Source organism: Nasonia vitripennis, chromosome 2, assembly GCF_009193385.2.
Source record: "Nasonia vitripennis strain AsymCx chromosome 2, Nvit_psr_1.1, whole genome shotgun sequence".
Lineage (NCBI taxonomy): Eukaryota > Metazoa > Arthropoda > Insecta > Hymenoptera > Pteromalidae > Nasonia > Nasonia vitripennis.
In genome coordinates this window covers 16316975-16333199 of record NC_045758.1, presented here as the reverse complement: position 1 = coordinate 16333199, position 16225 = coordinate 16316975, and the positions used below count along the sequence as shown (strand labels likewise).

At 52.4% G+C, this 16225-nt stretch overlaps 1 protein-coding gene across 9 annotated transcripts in view; it reads right to left on the bottom strand.

Annotated features, from left to right (window-relative positions):
- LOC100122117 (tramtrack) overlaps window positions 1–16225 on the bottom strand; it is a 64191-nt gene that overhangs the window by 33053 nt on the left and 14913 nt on the right. For 3 of the 9 annotated variants that reach the window (XM_016987095.2, XM_031923649.1, XM_031923648.1), the window contains exon 1: window positions 4437–5040. The exons of 3 other annotated variants lie outside the window; for them this stretch is intronic. The gene's annotated coding sequence lies outside the window, so the exon portion shown is untranslated. Of the gene's footprint in view, window positions 1–4436; window positions 5042–11987; window positions 12024–16225 lie in introns of those variants that run through there. 3 more of the 9 variants (XM_032596700.1, XM_016987093.2, XM_031923647.1) reach the window with 3 other exon arrangements.

The window sequence follows — 16225 nt, the reverse complement described above, 5'->3', positions numbered from 1 at the left end:
ACGGCTCTGTGTGTGTGTGTGTGTGTGTGTGTTATTATTACGAAGAGCGATTGTCTTCTTCTTCTTCTTGGCCAGCAGGTTCATTGCGATTTTACTTACCGTACCGGGATCGTTGAGAAAACATAATTAACATAATCCCGACTAAGTGCCACCGGGCGTTATGATGCAGTGAAAATAGCCATCCGCTCTAATGAGTCAAGCTACGCAATAATGTGTCTACGCCACGGCATATAGATAGCGCTCGAGAAATTCCGAAAGTAACGCGTGCCCTATCGTTCCTCGATCCAATGCGTATGTAATTGCACTTTTGCGCGCATTGCAATTAAGTGAGCGTCAAAAGGCGCGCGCTGTAGTTAGTCATTGTTAGTCATCTGTTTCCGAAAGCGGACGAGCGATAAGAGGGAGGAATCGGCTTATTCACCGCGTTTACCCTCGGATTCGGGCTCGCCCTCTGAAGTGCGCGTGTACAGTGAGTCATCGGGCGGGTTTTCAGAATTTCCAATCTACTCGATTATCAGCGAAAGCTCGAGGAAAGCATGCCGAATTCGAGTTCATTGATAAGTCGGCGCACAGCGCCCGTCTCGTAGCTCCCCCACGCGGCGCGGTGGCAAGTAGGCGCCTCTCTTTGAATTTTCTCACGGAACCCGGTAGATTTACGCTCCCGGAGCAAGTGAACTGCTGCGCTAAGAAAACCGCAGAGAAAGCCCAGCCCCGCACAGTCATTTTTCTAACGGGTCTCGGTTCTCCCTCTCGCTCTCTCTCTCTCTCTCTCTCTCTTTTCCGAGCGAGAGTACGCAAACACACGTACAGGAGTATACACATAGACAAAGCCGCAAAGCAGTCGAGAGCGCGCTCGGCGGCGAGACTCCCTCGAACTGGAACGGCCGAGCGAATCGCACAGGTGGCTCAAAGGCCGCGGAACTGCCAAGGCGTCGTTCTCTCTCTCTCTCTCTCTCTCTCTCTCTCTCTCGCTCGCGACCTCTTTGCAGCGCGACGTCAGCTCGCGAGAGAGCCGAGCATAATAGTCGCCCGTTATGCGCGCGCTGCTGCTGCCCCCTTCCGATTTTCCACTCGGCACCTGCGACTTTAAAAATCCTTGGGACGAGATCCGTCGCGATTGCGAAGAGGAGGAGAAAAAACAAAGCTCGTAATTTCGCTGAGCATAGCCGAAAAAAAAAACGAGAAACCAGTCCATCATCGGAGAAGATCAGAGGACGATAAGAGGGAGAGCGAAAAATACGCGCAGATCTCGTGCAGATATTATATGTTACGCGGATGATATAGCCACCCGAGCTTTTTTCCGACGACGAGAAAAGGAAGCCATTTGGTATATATCGTGTATACACACACGAGAGGCGAAACTCGACTCGCATACGGAGTGTAACTATTATATCATATCGCCGAGCGCGCTACTATACACGTATTCTTTCTCTCTCCTCTCTCTCTCTCTCTCTCGCCCCTTCTTCCTCTCTCGATCCGTGCGTGTATACGTGCATGCGACCTCGAGAGCTGCGCTTGGATTTTGCTGCTGCCGCCGCGCGGAGAGTTGACGTAACGCGCGCGGCGATTTTGGAATTTTGAAACGCCGAAGTATCTTGTTGTCATTTTCAGAATCGAGGGAGATTCGCAATTTTTCTCTCTTTTTCCTCGCCAACGTGTGGAATCTTGGAAGTGAGTTATCGCGAACACAGCGCGCGGCGTAATTAATTGAGAAATCCTTCGCTCGTAAACACGTGTGTGAGTCAGGCGAAAACAGCAACGGAGCGTTGTATTATTTTTATCCAGCATCGGTAGCAGCCGCCAGTCTCGCGATCTCCACAAATTGAATCCGCCACGTGGGGTATATCCGAACGTCGAATCGGAGTTTCCAGGCACGTACAACGCATACCCTTGAAGAATTCTGTCGACGAGGAAAGTCTCCTACTCGTGCGTCAGACCCCGCGAGCGCGCGCAAGCTCGAAAAATCTAAAATCCTCGCGCTCCCAAGAAGCAACATCAGCCATGCGTCTCTCTCCCTCTCTCGTTCCACTCCTCTCTCACGAGGGCAAACCACAATAGGCATCGCTCGCGCGCGCAGCCTCGGGCGGCGATGACGAAAGAGCAACGGCGGCGGCGGTCGAAGGAGTGTAAAAAAACAAGCAGGAGAGGAAAGAAGCGCGACGTGAGGGCCTTCGTCGCTCTTGCTACATTCGACCCTAAACGCCGTCGCGGCGCGCGAGCGAGCGAGCGAGAGAGAGACGGAGAGAGACCGTTAATGCCCGCGCGCACGTTGAGGAAGGAGGTTACGCGAGAAAGAGATAGAGAGAAATCGAGCCTTGGCGCACGCGCCATCTCTCGATCTCAAAGAGGGCATGACTCTCGCGGATGCCTAGGAGCGAGAGATGGAATTAATAACGCCGAGCTCGGGCTCTCCGCTCTCTCTCTCTCTCTCTCTCTCTCTCTCTCTCTCTCTCTCTCTCTCTCTCTCTCTCTGTGTGAGTGGAATTGAAAAATAAGCATCGCAGTCTGCACCGGGCGTCCTGAAATTTAATCAACGGCGTCTTCAACCTTCCGAGTACAGCACACCCGATGACGCGTAGTGTAGGACACGAAATCCTTACGAGTCGTCTCTCGGAATCGGAAACCCACGTCGGCCGCGTCTCCCTCTCCGACTCGTGCATCGGTTGTGCAACGCCACCGACGTTTATCTTGCGAGATATATACCCGCGCGTCCTATTTTGTACGCGATTGCGCTGGACAGGGCGACTACTCTCTTGCGAGCCGACGTCACTCTGTGGAAATACCGACTGCGTGTTTCCAGCTCTCAGCTCCCTCGATAATAGAAGATTCGGGCCACTCGATGCCGGCGTCTGTGCAGGTATTGTAATCGAATCGAATGTATAAGCGCGCCGTGGGAATCGCGCGACGATTCCCATAATGCCACTGCTACTCGGGACTTTTATAAACTCGTTATTATTACGAGCGCTGCGTCATCGAAGCAGATTAATCTATACCCGCACCGATGTGCCTGTACTTACTTATGTAATGCCGTAATTGCGCTACTGCGCCGATGCGTCGAGGAAATATTATACGGATATCGTCTCGTAATCCCGGTATATCCCGGGAGTTGAAAACGCGCTCGACAATCGGGGAGTTTCGCAAGCGCCAGAATTCCCCGTGCGAGCGCGAACAAACGGGCCGATGAAAAAAAAAGAGAAGGAAGGGAACCCCGTGCGGTTCTCGACCACTGCCTCTCTCTCGCATGTGATATTATACCTACGCGCGCACGTGTGCGTCATATTGCTACTTCTCTCGACCGGACAGCGTCGCCTACGAGATTGAGTAGGCGACGGAAAAAAAGAAGGCGCTATCCCGCGCCCCTGCCCAGGAATGTCCATCGGTTGGCCAACGCAGGGGCGTATAATCGGAACGGCTCGCTCTCTCGATAAGTCCTCGTGCCGAGCGCGGCTCTTCGCGTTTCTCCGGCTGTCTCTGTATACATGCGTGCGTGCGTGTGTGCGTTTGGAATTAGGGTGCGGTCGCGGAGACGAGTGAACGGACGGATGCGTCGAGGAGTTGTCGGGTGAATACATCTCGACGGGCCGCGGGCTGTCCCGATGTTTGGAAATTTTTCGAGGAAAATTTATGGCGCTGTTCACGCCTGCACGGGCGATAATAAGAGGCAATCGCTTTATTATTCTGTTTTGCAGACACTGCAAAGCACACCGCGCAGGTATAACATCGTATTCGTACCCCCACGTGGTCACGCGCCGCACGACGACTGTACACAGCTAACTGTACTGTATTTACAAATAGAAGAGCGCCTCGTTCGTGCTCACCCTAATTACCCTCAGTCCCCGGGTATAGAAGCAGTCGAGTAATAGGGTTACATTCGAAAGTTTCGCACACACAGCGAGAGAGAACAGTGGCAGTCTCGTCCAAGTTTCGAGAAGAAGCCGAGAGAGAGAGAGAGAGAGAGGATCGTTAAATATTTAAGAGGGTTAGGGGCGGCGTGAATCACCTGATGGCCCCCGCCGGAGTCGTCCGATGTGATTCACGTTATTTCTGCCGTCGACTATTTGCGTTTCGATTCCGTGCGCGCGCGCGCTCGGACCGGGTTTTCAGAACGAGAGAGAGAGAGAGAGAGAGAGAGAGAGAGAGAGAGAGACACGATGACGGGACGGTTTATAGCGCGCGAATTTAAAATTTCCTTCCCCCGGCCAATTGGTCTTCCAGGCTAAAAAAAAAACAACGGGCGATCCGCCCACGCGAGGACCATCGCCTCCCGAAGAGGGCAACAAGAACGAAAGAGAAAAAAGGAGAAGCTCCGAGGCCTCTGGAATCCTACGCACATCCCTGCGCGCTCCACTCCTCCTCCTCCTCCGCAAAAAGCATAGAAGGAAGGAGTAGGAAGCTGCAGCAGCGGCGGCGGCGAGCAAATAGAATGAAGCAATTACCGTGGCGGCGAGTGTCGTCGCGCTCCGTGCAGCAAGTGGCGCATCGGCTGCTCCTCTTCTCCAGCACTACTACCACCACTACTCGTTGCCAGCAGCAGTCGACTCTGATGCTCTACTCGCATATCACACCTCGTCGAAACGATTCCGTTGCTCGCACTCGTGTCGCCTCGATGCTGATGGGGAATTGCGTCGAGAGAGAAGACAGAAGACGGGAAGGAAAAAAAGAAAAACGAGGCACTGGCGCGAAAAATCACACAACTTCTTCTCTCCTCTCACGGCCACGCGTATTGCGTAATCGCGCCTACAGCCAAGACGTTGCTGCTGCTGCTGCTGCTCCGCCGCGTATGCGTGTCAACCACTCGCGGATACGCTGCACACGAACACTGCGTTCTCTCTTTGTATAGGCTGTACTATTTACGCACTGTATAGCTGCGCGCTAGCACACACTGCGTGCGTGTCTCTTGGAACGAACGGGCGCGCGCACACACGCGGGCGCGAGAGGACGACGACTGACTGCGCGCAGTCTAAGAACTTTGGTGGTGGCGGCGGGCGGGCGGTAGACGTCTGCTCCGCAGGAGAGTCCGAGCGAAACTCAACAGCGGCGCGCCCCGACCTCTCTCGCTCAGGCACTCCGCTCTCCCCCCACCCTCGGGCGCCGCACACCCCCGCCCACCCCGCTACTCCGCCGCCGTCGTCCCCTCGCGCTCTCTTGGCGTATAGCTGGTACGTGCGCGAGTTTGTGTGTGTCCGCCGCCGCGTCCGCGTGTGCGTGAGAGTCGTTTTCCGCCCCCTCTACCGAGCCGGCGGCACCCCCACGTCGCCTCTGCCCCTCGAGAAGCGGCCAGGGGAGGGGGCTGACGGTGCTGCGTGTCGAGGACGAGGGAGAGAGAGAGGGAGGCGCGTCGGTGTGTCTGTGCGCCCGTGTGTCGGTGCGAGTTTATCGTGCGAGCGCGGACGTGGCCGCTATCTTGACGCTGCCGCTGCTGCTGATGTGTGTTCTGTGCCTCCCTTCGCGCCGAGTAGAGAGACTCGCTTTTATTATTTCGTGTATATACGAGAGCGAGCTTGCGGCCGAGCAGAGGGAATTCCGAGTAGCCGCGCGGTACCGAGAATTTTAGAGGTGAAGGGTGTTGTTTGGGTCGGGGTTTGTTGTGCGTCCGAAGGGTCGAGCGCGCTTCTCTCTCTCTCTCTCTCTCTCTCGATGATGCTCCGCCGAGGGTAAACACTAAACACGCGCGGACGCGCAAGGATTTCTCCGAGAATCATAGGAAATAAATGCGCCCGTCGTTAGGGCGAATAGTGTTTTTCTCCGCGTCATTAAGGCAGAGTTGCGCATTATCGAGGGTTCATGAACGTTAATGGGGAGGAGGCGAGAGAGCTGTTGGGAAAACGCGCGAGGCTCCAAATGGACTTTCGAATTTAAAGGACATTTGGATGCCGGATTCCAAGGCGTTTTCTCTTTTTCCAGCGCTATTAGGGAGTCGTTTTCCATCCGCCGTTATGGCCGATCAATTAGAGGGAGAGGCGCGTACGAAAAACCCTGTACAGCGTCGAGGGCAACGATTGCGCATGAAAAACGAGACGCGTAAAGAAAGAAACACGTTCCTCCCTCAATCCGAGAGCGAACGCTTCCGCGATCACGTAGTAGTCGTCGTTGATGCTGAGTCTGAAGGAAAAAGACGCGAGCGTCTACGATGTATTCTCGCGCTCGCTCGCGCTTGGCGCTGGCCTTGGCGCCGCGCTCGATGCGTGTTTTTCCAACGAGAAAACCGCGACAGCTGATACACGCACGCACACACACACACGCACACACACACACACACACACCTGCGCCGCGAGCGCGCTCTTTTATCCTTGTCGCTCGCGACTATGGAGACTCAAGAGCGGCGAGAAATCTCTCGACTGCCGGAAAAAAATGCTCCGCTACTGGCACCCCGCGCTGGAGCCGGCGCGTGCGCGTCTCTCGCGCCGAGATAATTAATCGAGCGGCGATTACCCAAACGAAAAATAGTGGACATAATAATCGCATGACACAATCCCTCGCGCGCAGCCCGCGAATTGCACAACTTTCCGAGAGTGATTGATTGAGAGTCCGAATCGAGTGGCCGCCTGTTTCGTGACTGCATAATTTATCGCGCCGCCGCTGCTACTGCTCGAAGAGCAGGAAAAAAACGTGGAAGAGCCCGACCGACTGTTCGAACGCGCAACAAGTCGAAATCGCGTGGCTTTATGCGGCGTTACAATACCTTTTGCGCGTAATTACACGAGGCGTACTGCGACGCGCGGAATATTCGATCGGCTCGTAAACTGACATAATAATATTCGATTCATCGGCGGGATCGATCATTCCCACGCTTCGCGCGACAACCGTGTTTACGATGCGTGATCCCGTTACGAGCGCGCGCATATGCATTTTCAAACGAAGCTGCTTCGAACCTGCATCGAACATGGCGCGCGATCAGAGAGAATTTGAAGAGGAAAAAAATACGACGACTAAAATTAAGCTCTCACGCTTCGCGAGAAATAAAGGACACGGTCTTTAAAAAACATCGCTTCAGGACAATCTAAAAAAAGCAGCGCTGAGTGCCGCGTAAATATATCGTAAGCGCGCGAGAAATAAGAATTAAGAGATCGTAAACAGCACACTCGAGGAGAATCTTTCCCTCTGTCTCTCTCTCTCTCTCTCTCTCTCTCTCTCTCTCTCTCTCTGGTTCTACTTTTTATAATGCACACTCCGCTGGCCAAATTGATGCCTTCGCGCGCGGCGCTGTTATTAAAATCGAATAGAATTTTTTTTTCCTACCGAAAAGTTTTCGTACGCGCACACAACGAGCTCCGAAATCAAAGGGTTAAACGGTACGACGACTCACAATCTCACGCAGCTCACGTACTCTACGCACACTGCCAGAAAAGCAAGTCGCTCTCGCGTACACGCATATACATACGGACACACAGACACAGACGGACAAACAACGAGGGGGAGAGGAAGCGCTCATTTCTTTGGAGCGAAAGAGAAGGGACGCGTCGTCAACTCCGACGACGACACCACTCGGGGTCATCGCCTCTCGAACGCGGAGCGCGAGAGAGAGAGGCTCGAAAAAATTCGAGGCTCGCTCTGTACGTCGAGTTTTTTCTCGCGCGCGCTCGAGAGCGAGAGAGAGAGAGAGAGAGAGAGAGAGAGAGAAAGAGAGAAACGAGGCCCCTGGGTGGGGTCCTGACGCCGCGGCGGAGGGATCGTGACGCAATCCAGGGATTTACCGCGATGATTACGACGCGTATACTGCGCGCGATGGGTCTATGTGGCGATGCACGTGCATGGCACAGTGAGCCTGGCATATGTGAAGGCTGCGGGTGTGGTGCGCGCGCTCTATACGTCTGCTGGCGACGCGGACGAGGAGGAGCAGTTTTTAATGATTTCGTACGCTCGTATAGTCTGGGGTGCGGTGCGAGCACGTGGAACATGCCTTCGGTATAGTCCATCCTTTTTCTACTACTTTTATCGAGTTACGTTCTCAAGTATTGATCGCGGGTGGGGTGTACCCGGTCGGTCCGTTCGCTAATCGGATCGCACCGAAAAAAACTCGAAAACGCTCCAGAGGATAAGAACACACGTCGTACAATAAGGGCATTGCAACAAAATTCAATACCCGTATCAGTATAGCGACCCCCCCCCCCCCGGGCCACCACGTGCGTCAGAGAGAACATACATATCGACTTTCCGCAATCGTTTCTCTCAGTGCGAGAGAAGAAGGGAGCGAGCGCGGAAAAAGGCGCTCTCGGCGTGTGTATCGATTACAGAGCGAGAAAGCCGCAGAGAGATAGGGAAACAAGGCTAGAGCAAAGGAACGGTATAGCAGTGCAGTGCGCAGCACTTTGATCCTGGAGAAGCGTCGTCGGCGAGCGTACACAGAAGCGAGTGAAGCTCGCGGGGATCGATCGACCGAATTTCGATTGAGGTCAGATGCGGCCGCACATATAGCCGCACATGCTCGCCCCGCGCGCGCTCGAGAAGCCATCGACGAGCGCGAAAAAAGGAGGTGGAATCGAGGGAAATCCGTTTATTTTCGTGCCTATGTATATTTATGCTCTGCGCTCGAAATTTTGCCTCGCCGCGCGGCCGCGATAAAAAAGGATTTTTTTCACAGGCGAACGAGAGAAAATGCAAAGATTCCGATCGATAAAACGAAAAACTTTACGTTCGAGTGTGTCAGTACAAAACCCACCCAACCGGACTCTCGACCAAAGAGAGAGAGAAGCAGCGGCAGGATGAAAATTATTTTAAGGGCAGCGGCTCTCGCCGTGCTCGTCGACCGAAATATCCCGCTCCGAAAGCGAGCCGAGGCTGAAGCCAAAGGGGCTTCTCCCTCTCCTTTCGCTCTCTCTCTCTCTCTCTCTCCTCTCTCTCTCTCTCTCTCCTCTCTCGCCGCTCGAACTCCCGCGCCCGAGCGAGAGCAAGAGAGCGAGAGAGAGAGAGAGAGAGAGAGAGAGAGAGAGAGAGAGAGCAACGGGTTACCCAACCCCGCGCGCGCGTTTTATAGTCATCGCTCTGGCTGCTGCAGGTTGAACGACTGCGCGAGGTGATGACGGCATTTTTTGTGCAGGAATAAGAGAGGGAGTCTTTTTGAACCGAGGGAATTGATTCTATTGGATCGGCGCTTTTAGTACCGATCGATTTTTCGTTTTTTTTCGAACAAAAAAAGACCACCTGTTTGCGTGGAAGCTCGCGAAGTTAAAAACGCGAGACGCCCATTGAACCATGAATGTGGAACGTGGGACTCGCGTAATTGCATTATTTGTATACACTCGCAAACCCGCTGACTCCTCCGCCTAGAGAAGGAATCGCAGCGGCTGCTTGTTATAAGTACACGCGCGTAAAATTCACTGGACGACTCACGAAGCGGACGCGTGCGTGTATAAGAGAGCTCGTTAGCATCGTTGACTTTTTTAGCGCTCGGGTCAGCTCAGATTGGAAATTCCGATTGAGCGGAAACGTTAATGGGCCGGGCAAACTCCTGCGTTTATGTGTGTGTGTGTGTGTGAGTGCGTCTTTTTCTATACCGGACTTGCTTTTGGGTTTCTCTGTTTCGAGTTCTCTTGTTTTGTTTGCGCTCTTGGCTTTCATGCGTGGAAAGGCTGTGTTGACGCTGCGCTGGAGGAGAGGGGTCAGTGATACCCTGTCGCGCAATCGCTTGAGGACAAAAAATGAATTTGTGGTTGTGGATGGGAGACGGCTTGAGAAAAGTGTGTACTGTAGATAAAGAGGGAGAAAAAGACAATACACAGAGAGACGAATTACGAAGGCTGCGGAGAATGGTTAAGTTGCAGGGGTGGGTGAGATTTCAGAACGATTTTCGGAGAATCTAAAAAAAAGGGTAAAAGAGCTTTGAAGTATACGCTATCGATAATTGAAACCACAACCCCAGCTGTGTACAACGATATAGTACGGAAAGGTATAAGCGGAAAAGCAAAGAGCTACAGAGGCGCAAAGCAGAGGATCAAACTGCACTGAAAGCTTTCACAATCGTCTACGTTCATAAACAATTTGAGCACCAGCCGAGAAAGCCCTATAACACACTTTTGCAGCGCAACGCATTTAAAAACCAGTCCGATGATACAGAGTCAGTCAGTCGCGAAACACGCATAGGCACACGCTGGGGCGCATCAAAGGAATTCGTCATCTGAAAAGTCGCTTTTTTCCCCGCGCCATACAGCCGAAACAAAAAAAAGCGTGCCAGACAACTCGCAGACTCTTGGCTCGTCATAAAGCGCAAAATCTAACGCTGCTGCTGCTGCTGCTGCGTCAGGCCGAAGAAAGGAAAGGCTTGGAAAACTCCGCTGCGCGAGTGCAGAGGGAAAAGCACGCAGCAGCCGGAGACTGAAAAATTAAAGAGCCTCGCGCGCGCGCGCTGCAGACTTCCTATTTGCCTTTCTCGCTTTGTCCCCTGTTTATCTTGCCTCGCGTTTCATGCTCTCTCGCGCTTAAAAACCGGCGACGCCGGAGAGAGAGAGAGAGAGAGAGAGAGAGAGAGAGAGAGAGAGAGAGAGAGAGAGAGAGAGAGTAGTTCTACACATCCTCGCCGCGCGTTGACAAAAAGCTCGCGCGCAGAAACTTTGACGCGGCTGCTGTAGCGAGAGACGATGCAGGCAAAAAAAGAGGTGACGCGCGACAGCGAGAACCGTGATATAATGCGCCATGTGTGTCGGCCGCGAGAGCTGTGAGCAGTATTGCGAGAGGAAATAAAAATCTCCCGGGAGATCGTAACCAACATTTTCGTCTACAAAACTGTCTATTTACGATCGATTACCCTGAACTCAAATTCGGTAAACAAACAAAGCCGCGAGTCGATCGAGCCTTGTTTTCTTTGGAAATTCTTCGAGTGGATAATATCACTGCCCGGCGCGACGCCGAGAAAATATTTCTCTTGGTCGAAAAGTCAAAACAAAAACGAGAACTTCCCTCGTTCATAATACAAGGCGCGCGCGCTGCAGCGTCGAGTTCGGAGCTGCGCAGCCTAATGCGTCGCGTTGCGTGCACAGTCGCAAATTGCCCTCTCTTTCATTCCACGCACATGCAGCAATGCGAACGTCCCTCGTACCCCCCCCCCCTCCCCCGCCTCTCGCGCGCTCTCTCTCTCTCTCTCGCTCGGCTGGGGGAGTGCCAGGATGTGCTCGGAACGAGAGCCGCCGCAGACTCGCTCGGTCGCGCGACGCTTCTATATCTTGCGCGAGTTTTTGCGCGCCGAGTATAAACCCCGTTGGGTGCAGGAGAGAGAAATTTGTGTTGACGATGCGCGCGCCGCCGGGACGAGAAAGTAGTCGAGGGAAAGTTTTTCCGAGAGTGTATAAATACCGCTGCTCGATGATGGAGTTTAGCGCGACCGCTTTTGTCTTTACGCTTGGCTTAGGGTGATGTTGTTTCATTTGCGGGAGGAAAAAATGGATTTTTTTCGCTTTTTATCGCGGATTACGCCGCGCAACGTTGCGGAGGCTAATTGGCGTAGCTCGGTATATAGAGTAGTCACGAAGCGCACATAAATAGAGAGAGAGAGGGGGGGGGGAGGGGGGAGCATTTGAACGGCTCGTGCTGCACGTGCGATTGCGGTGGCCTTTTTCCATGCGCGTACACGCCTACCGCGTTGAGCTTCAGTTCCGCATAAACACATTGTGTATGGCGTGTAGCTGCGGCATCACGTGTGCGCGCGAGTAACGTCAGGTGTCTGCGCCTCTCTATCCGAGCGTACAATCGAGGTAAATTAATTCGCGAGAGCTGGGCCTCTCTTATCTTATCTGGAAATTCGAACGTACGGAAAGGAGTCTCTTTCTCGGCAAGCAAAGCTCGAGTCGAGTCGATTGATGGCTATAGTGGCGCGCTATCTCTTTGATAATCGGTATACTTTTGTTTGTGCAAGTCGTGTGTGTAAACGGTTGTTTCTGGGGACAGTTTTCGATCGGATGGAATACTAATGCCGCGACGACGACTACGATGTTGATTGCATAATGTGCGTTGCTAAGATAATTGCTGTTGGAATACAGTGTTGTTTTCGTACTCACTCGAGCGGTGGATCAAGGCACAGAAACTTTGCTCACCTAGAAGAGAAGGAAAAAAATACTCCTTATGAACAAATTAAAGGCGTCGCTCGTCAAGCAGCGGAGCTAAATGTAAGCTTCTCCGAGGCAGTCCTTTCATCATCTAAAATCTCGCGCAAAAAGCAAGCGCGCATAAACCAGCCAGCAAAGCCATTCATATATGTACACTAGACGCTGTGCCGTAGCAGACAGAGAAAGAGAAGGAAAAGTCAATTTTCCCTCGCTGCGACAAGTGTCCCTCCTCCTCCTCCTCCTGCAGCTACATAATAGCGTCTCCCGCTTTCACGCACACACGTGCAGCGCGGCTTTCCGTTATCCAGACGCGCATCGCGACTAACGGAGAATTTCGCCCGTCTGCGTGGAGCTGTACAGCTATACACACGCGTTCACGGGGCGGTGGTACGCACACTCGGCGTCGAGCTTGTTTTGATTTTTCGAGGCTCGCTCTCGGACGCGACCCACTTTCCAAAGGACTAATATACGCCTGTACAAACGAGACGAAGCTTCTTATACTGTTCAAAGTGAAAATGACTCATCGGTACAGACGATAGCAGCAGCAGTAGCATTTCTCAAAAGCCTGACTCCAAAATTCTCAATAGCGCGAAAATCTTATCTTCGGAACGCGAGTCGCCCGAGAAATCGTGCGCGCACCCACGCAAACTCTCTCTCTCTCTCTCTCAGCGAGGGGTGTCCGCGGGAGAGAAGTGCGGAGATCAGAAGGAGGGATCGGCGATGGATGCTATATGGTAGCCGCGAGGCGAGCGTGTCCTACATTTTCGATGTGCCCTCCTCTCCCCGCCGCGCGCCTCGCGCTCGCGCATTCCCCGAGAGCGAGCGAGCGAGCGAGCCTCGTTATACATATTAAGGGGAGAGACGAGCGAGGAGAGAACGGCTTTACCGTTTCGACGGGAAAAAAACGCGAGCTCGGCTCGGGTGGATCTTGCTTTTCACTGTAGTAGACTTAGACGATAAACACAAGCCGAGCGCCGAAATCGCGTTCGACTCGAAGACGAGAGGATTTTATTTGGAAAATAAAAAAGACCGAGCCGCACACTCGACCCGAACGATTTCCAACGTATGGAGTCAAGTGGTGTACCCTTTCGCTCGGAGCAGCGCAGACGTTGCGTGCGCTCACGTCCGCGCGCGCGCGAGCGCGAGTCGAAAAGGCATAAGCCACCCGTCGAGCGAGCGAGAGAGAGAGAGAGAGAGGGACAAATTGAGCGGGAGAGAAACTCGCCGCCGCTTCTTTATGCCTTGAACGCCCGAGGACTCGCCCACTTATCTCGTCGGGGGATTACGGGATTTTTTCGTAAATTATGCCGAAGATGGCGCGCTCGGCTTCTTCCTTTTCTCTCTCTCTCTCTCTCTCTCTCTCTCTCAGCTTTCGGCTCTCGGGGAACGAGTGAGTTGTGCGCACCGATAACGGTACACGGCTTTTCGGCTGCTGTGCGGCTATTATAATGCGTTTGCATGAGCGATACGCCGACGCTCCTGCGGGGGAAGGATGGATCGCTGCGTTCACAACGCGCGCGCGAATGAAAGTATCGGAGGAATTCGTGGTAACGAGTCAGGTGGATCGAAAGTACGCGATCGAGGTTTTGTTTTGGTCGACGCGTGACATTATTTTTCTTTCGAAAAACGAGCGGAGAATCGTCGCACTCTTACAGCTCTGTTATGCGTTACACCGGATCATATCGAATTACGAAATACACATAATGCTGGCTTCGAGGGAGTGCAACGATGGAACGCGCGCACGCATCGAGCCGAGAGCGGAGAGGAATAGAGCATGTACATAGAAAGGTATTACAATGCAGCATTGTTTGCCTAGGATGAATCGCACGCTCTGATAAATATTTTACAAGCACTGATCGTGCAGCAGCAGCGCGCGCGAGCAGTAAGCCTCTCTCGTCGCGCGCGTTGGCGGGTAATTTCGAAGAGCGATAGACGAGAGTGCGAGTGTCGTGTACAAGTATATGTATGCACAACAGTTCTCGTATAAACGCGCGGCCTCTGCTGCGCCTGTAAAAAATTAATTACTTATATACACCGAACTTCGAAGGTCGTGCGTATTTGAAAATGGCATTAAGCCTGACGTATAAATACGTTGCATGTGAAACTCGATTAAATTTCAGTAGAAGCTCGAGCGCGAGCGCGTATAATATATTCGATATGCTCTCTTATACGCGAGAGACGTGTATCCTGCCAGATAACTCTCGGATCTCGTGTGGCGAGGCGCAGAGAGACTCGACCCGTTAATTCGAAAACTACAGATCATCGACCTGCAGCAGAGTCGATAGAGTCCCCGTGAAATTCCGTTACGAAACCCTTTCCTTCGTAATATTCGACCGGCTCTCTCATGGCTTTCGTAATGCAGATTTTCAAAATGTATTTCATACACACACACACACACACACACAATCCAACTCCTGCGTGCAGAATATATAAGAGCAACAACAATCGCATAAACTGCATAATATATAGAAGCCGCTGCAGCGGAGCGCGAACGACCGGAGCGCACGAGAGTACATAATCGCCTTCTCCGCCCCATCCCCTCGTTCCCTATCCTTCCTCTCCCGCTTCCTCTCGCCGCTGGTCGAGGCTCGCACTGCAATACGTGCACTCGAACTGCAGCGCACGCATTCTCGGTCTATCTCCGTTCCGCGAGGGTCGTCGCCATCATTCCGGCGCGTCACCCCCCGCTTGCGTCCCTCCCCAGCCCTCCTCTCTTTCTCCTGCCAGGCATAACACCGACGAGCGCGCGTGTGCGTGAGCGAGTGCAACCGAGGCCACACTCGCCCTCCTCGTCGCTTTATCTCTCTCTCTCTCTCTCTCTCTCTCTCTCTCTCTCTCGCTGCGTTCGCTGTCTGCCTGTCTGTTCCACTGTATATTTGCAAGGCTTGTTTTTGCGTGGAAATTTTTCAAAACCAACTTTCTACATACAAGAGAAATGTTTAAATATTTAAAGGACGCGATACGCCGATCCAAAAGCGCGCGGGACAGCAACTCATCGAATTCACAACTCTTTAGTCACCGAGCCAAACGTCGCCAACTCTCGACAATCCTCGGCGGCCACAGAGGCGAGCGAGAGACAGAGAGAGAGAGAGAGAGAGAGAGAGAGAGAAAGAGCATCGGCAGCAGTCCAACGCGCACACGCATACACACACACACTCCTCAGCCGCCTCCTTTCGTCCCTCTCCTCCTCAGCCCTCTACATCTCGGCACCCTCGTGTCCGACTGCTGTGCGGGCAGAGAGACAGCAGCGCTGAGCGAGAGAGAAGGAGAGGAAGATAAAAAAGGAACGAGAGAAAGAGGAAGAGAAGGAGCGCAGCCCCTCGCGCGCCCAGAACCTGACGATGACGATTGCCGCCGCGCGCCGCAGTGGCTTGACTTTAACGCGAGACCGAGCGCGTATATGTGCAAATCCACAAAATACCGGACACTTAAGGGGTCTGAGTGAACAAATTTAAAATTTGAGGGCACACCTACCAGACCAACTTTTTTGGGTTCCTTAGGCCACCCAGAAACCGAAAAATCTTGGGTTCCCAAGATTTAAAAATACCTATTTTTTGCCGGGCAGTTTAAATTCTTGCATGGGAAATTAACACGGGGAAAATTATCGAAAACAAGCCACGATTCAACTTTACTCACTCAGTGTATGAAGGTGCAATCCAAAAATGTGTATTACTAGGATTCAAGTATCAGAAGAGAGCATCAATTTGAGGGCTGGTGAGTTAAAAATGGTTGCCTATAGGGAAAAAGTTGTCTAGGCTTTTTGAAATCCTTATAACTTTTCAGCCCAGCGGTAAATTTCGACCATCCGGGGCTCAAACATTGTAGCTCTTTTCTTCTGCTTTCGCTTTCAAAAATCAGATTAACATTTTTATTTTACGCCTATCAATTATGCCTGCTTTTTTATCTTTTTCATTGCCATATATGTAGCTGATAAACCAGTAAAATGTTTAATCTAAATTTTGAAAGCGAAAGAGAAAGAAAAGAGCTACAACTTGAGCCCCTGGTGGTCGAAATTGACCGCTCGGATCAAAAGTTATAAGGATTTTAAAAATAAGAAAAATCGCTGATTATCGTAAAAAATCGAGAAATTGCTGATTTTTTGTCATTTTCAGGCCTAGAGAACTCTTGACCTAGGCAACCATTTTTAACCCACCAGCCCTCAAATCAATTCTTTTTTTTTCAATACTTCG